The sequence below is a fragment of the Elephantulus edwardii genome, unplaced genomic scaffold (genome assembly GCF_000299155.1).
Source record: "Elephantulus edwardii isolate Elephantulus edwardi_28Jun2011 unplaced genomic scaffold, EleEdw1.0 scaffold00234, whole genome shotgun sequence".
NCBI lineage: Eukaryota > Metazoa > Chordata > Mammalia > Macroscelidea > Macroscelididae > Elephantulus > Elephantulus edwardii.
This window is the reverse complement of record NW_006399984.1, coordinates 3,541,072-3,545,160: the sequence shown is the minus strand read 5'-3', so window position 1 is coordinate 3,545,160 and position 4,089 is coordinate 3,541,072. Positions and strand designations below refer to the sequence as shown.

The 4,089-nt window shown below is 39.8% G+C and overlaps 1 protein-coding gene and 1 pseudogene across 1 annotated transcript in view; both read right to left on the bottom strand.

Annotated features, from left to right (window-relative positions):
• LOC102861280 overlaps positions 1–597 on the bottom strand; it is a 6,538-nt pseudogene extending 5,941 nt beyond the window's left edge.
• The window catches only part of LANCL2 (LanC lantibiotic synthetase component C-like 2 (bacterial)), a 155,469-nt gene that overhangs the window by 32,435 nt on the left and 118,945 nt on the right, over positions 1–4,089 (bottom strand). The gene's annotated exons all lie outside the window — the stretch shown is intronic.

Here is a 4,089-nt window from a genome sequence, read left to right as displayed (position 1 = left end):
GATAGATAGATAGATAGATAGATATAGCAAGGCAAACAATAATTGGGCTTCATCTTCTGGATAAGAATGCCAAGTTAGTCTCTCTTCATAAAATGCAATTACAATTTGAGGACATTTCATGTTTGCTTCTTTCGCCAGCACCAAGTCAGCCTCATCTGAATCTTTCCATTTCATGAGAAACATTAATTCTCCACTGCTGTCTGTGGCACCAAATATTCGTTCAGGATCAAGACCTCTGGCAAAGCCTCTTGGCTTGTCAGCGGCATCTCTTTTCTTCTTTGATTTTCTTTCATCAGATTCACTATCAGATAACGATTTTTTGTGTGTGTGTGTGCCATCTTTTTCTTTACCAGCTTTTTGAGAATTAAGAAATGCTTCAATCAATTCTGGGTAATCTAGATTTTCTTCAGGTTCCCAAGTATTGTCAGCATCTGTAAATCCCTTTCACTTGAGGAAATACTTGACCTTACTGTTCACTACACGTCAGTCCAGCACTTTTTCTACCACAAATTCTTCAGTTTCTGCCTCTTCAACTTTTTTACTCTTCCCATTCTGTTTCTTTCCCATTTTTTGCAATGTAGTTTTATTGGAGGCCATTTTTTATTGCAGACTTGAAGAGCTACTATTCACCGCCTCCGAGCTGCTCCGGGTCCTGGGTCTGCGGCGTCTTTGGCCCTGTGCGCCTCCGGCTCGAGTCACATCCAAGGAGGAGGAGACTGGAGAGCCACGCGTGTGGGGGTGGGGGCCTTTTCTCTGAAGTTTTAAGAATTATGTCCTTACTCCTTTATCTTAACATTTCATACTTCTGTACCATGGGCTAGATTTTTTTGTTTTGGTTTTTCACTCATTTTACAAGACACTGGTACATATTTTCAAAATAGCATTCATGCCCTTTAGTTCTAGGGTATACTTACTGATTCAATATTCATTTTAACATCAAGATAACAAAAGTCCTCACCATTGGGCCAACAGACAACTCCATGATAGGGAAATATTAAAATACCTATGATTTCATTTTAGTTGGATCCACAGTCAACATCATTGGTACTAGCAGTCAAGAGATCAGGAGACGTATAGCATTAGAAAAGTCTGCTGGAACCGCTCCAAAGTTCTGAAAAGCAATGATGTCAGTTTAAAGACTAAGGTGCACTGACTCAAGCTATAGTCTTTCCAATCATCTACTATACATCTCAGAGTTGAACAATGAAAAAGGATGACAGAACAAGAATTGATGCCTTTAAACTTGGTGCTGGAGAAGAGTACTGAATAGCCCATGAACTGCCGAAAGAATAAACAGGTATGTCTTGAAGAAAGTGCAACCAGAGTGGTCCTTTGAGTCAAGGATGGCGAAACTTCTTCTCATATGCTTTGGGCATGCTGTTAAGAGAGGCTATTCCTTGGATAAAGGCATCATGCTTAGAAAGGTGGAAGGTCAGCAAAAGGTAGGAAAACCTTCAGCAAGATGGACTGACGCAGTGTCTGGGGCAATGGGCTCAAGTGTTTGTGGTATTTTATAAGTGGAGAAGGATAGGACAGAGTTCAGATTTGTTATCAGAGTCATGATGAATCATACTCAACTTGAGGGCACTTAACAACACAACAGTAACTGTTAAAGGCACAAAGACCAATGGAACAGAATTGAGAACCCAGAAATGGACCCAGATATCTATGTTGTCGTTATGTGCTGTTAAGCTGCTTATAGCTCAACAAAGACCCTAGATGCAACAGCCCTGAAAACTGCTCTATCCTGGGCCAACTTTACTGTCTCTGACACCTACCCTCATTACCCCAATCACTGAATCAATCCATTTCATCAACGGTCTAAGTTTCTTTCTCTGTCCCTCCACCCTTCCAAGTATGATGTCCCTCTCCAAGGACTGGTTGTTGCTTGCAACATGTCCAAAGTATGTCTGACAAAGCCTCAGAATCCTTGACTCCAAGGAACAGCCTGATTTCACCCTCTCTAGGATGAATCTGTTTGTTCTCCAGCTATCTGTAGTCAACTAATATTCAACAAGGAAACAAAACCTATCAAGTGGGGAATTGAAAACCCCTTCAACAAATGGTGCTGGCAAAACTGGACTGCTACCTGAAGAAAGCTGAAACAGGATCCACATCTCACATACACAAAAATCAACTCAAGGTGGATCAGGGATCTGGGAGGAAAGGCTCAAACCATAAAGTTCATAAGAGACAAAGTGGGATCAAGTCTAGACGCTTAGTCTATGGTATAAAGAGACTGCCAAATACAACAAAAAATGCACAATCTGGAGAGGATAAAACTGATGAATGGAACCTCCTAAAGAGTAAATCCCTGTGTGCACCAAAAACTTTTTTCCAACAAGGTGAAAAGAAAACCTACTGACTGGGGGAAAACACTTGGCAATACCATTTAAGACAAGAGTTTCATATAAAAAGTTTACAGAATCCTACAGGGCCTCCACAAGAAAAAGACTGATAACACAATTACAAAATGGGCAAAAGACAAGGGAAGACTTTTCACAGAGGATGATATTTGGATGGCCAACAGACACATGAAGAAATACTCAAAATCACTGGTAATAAGGGAGATACAAATTAAAACCACAATGAGATACCATCTCAACCCAGTAGCAGTGACAAAGTTTAACAGGACAGCAAGTAATAAATGTTGGAGAGGATATGTCAAGACCAGAACTCTTATACATTGTTGGTGGGACTGTGGAAGGAAGGTTAGTGCTTCTTCAAAAAAGCTGAACATAGAAATTCCATATGACCCAGCTATCTCACTGCTTGGAATAAGCCTGAGAAAATGAGAACTGAAGCACAAATGGAGACTTGTAAACCAATGTTCATAGCAGTGTTATTCACCATTCGCAAGAACATGGACACAGCCCAAATGTCAAACCACAGTCAAATGAATTGAGAAAGTATGGTACATTCACACAATGGAATACTCAGCACACATGAGCAATGATTTTGTAAATCACTACATAACTTGGAAGGGACTGGAAAGCATCATGCTGAGTGAACTAACTCAGTCCCACAAGGACAAATACTGTATAAGATCATTATTACAGAAGATTAAATCCATGTGTACATCAAAAACTTTTTCCGACAGGGTTAAAAGAAAACCTATAGACTGGGAACAAACATTTGGTAATAACATCTCAGACAAGAGTCTTATAACAAAAGTTTACAAAATACTCCTGGGCCTCCACAAGAAAATGACTGGTAATCTAATAACAAAATGGGTAAAGGACATGGAAAGAATTTTCAGAGAGGAAGATACTCAAATGGCAAACAGACACAGGAAGAAATGTTCCAAATCACTGGCAGTAAGAGAGATAAAAATGAAAACCACAATGAGATAATCATATCACTCCAGTAACAGTGGCAAAGTTTAACAGGGCAGCAAGTAATAAATGCTCAAGAGGTTGTGGCAAGAAAGGAACTCTTGGTGGGATTATAAAATGGTACAAACATTCTGGAAGGCAGTTTGGTGCTTCCTCAAAATGCTAACCATAGAAATTCCGTATGACCTAGCTACTTGGAATATACCCTGAGAAAATGGGAATGGAGGCACAGAGATTTGTACACCAATGTTTATAGCAGTGTTGCTCACCATCACAAAACCATGGAAACAGCCCAGATGTCCAAGCACAATCGAATGGATTAAGAAATTATGGTACACTCACACAATTCTATGCAGCACACAGGAGCAATGATTTTGTAAATGATTACCTAACTTGGGAGGGACTGGTGAGCATTACGCTGAGTGAACTGATTTGGTCTCACAGGGATAGATATTGTATAAAACTATTATGAGAATAGTCTAAAAGTATTATATTTTAGGGCATTATTTTTATTGTAGGAGTATGCAATGAGGGTTGCAGAGTGGATTATATTTGGGGATAAGGGGTGGGGTTTGGGGAGGTGCGGGGGGATTGTGTACCAATGAGGGAGTTTTTCTTTTGCTTTTCAAGGAGAGGAGCAAATGGGGGGGGATGTTTATGCAGGGAGAAGGGTGCAACAATGAATGAATGGAATTCCAAAATCTCTGTAGATGTTCATTGAAATGAAAAATAAACAACCTAAATTAAAAAAAAA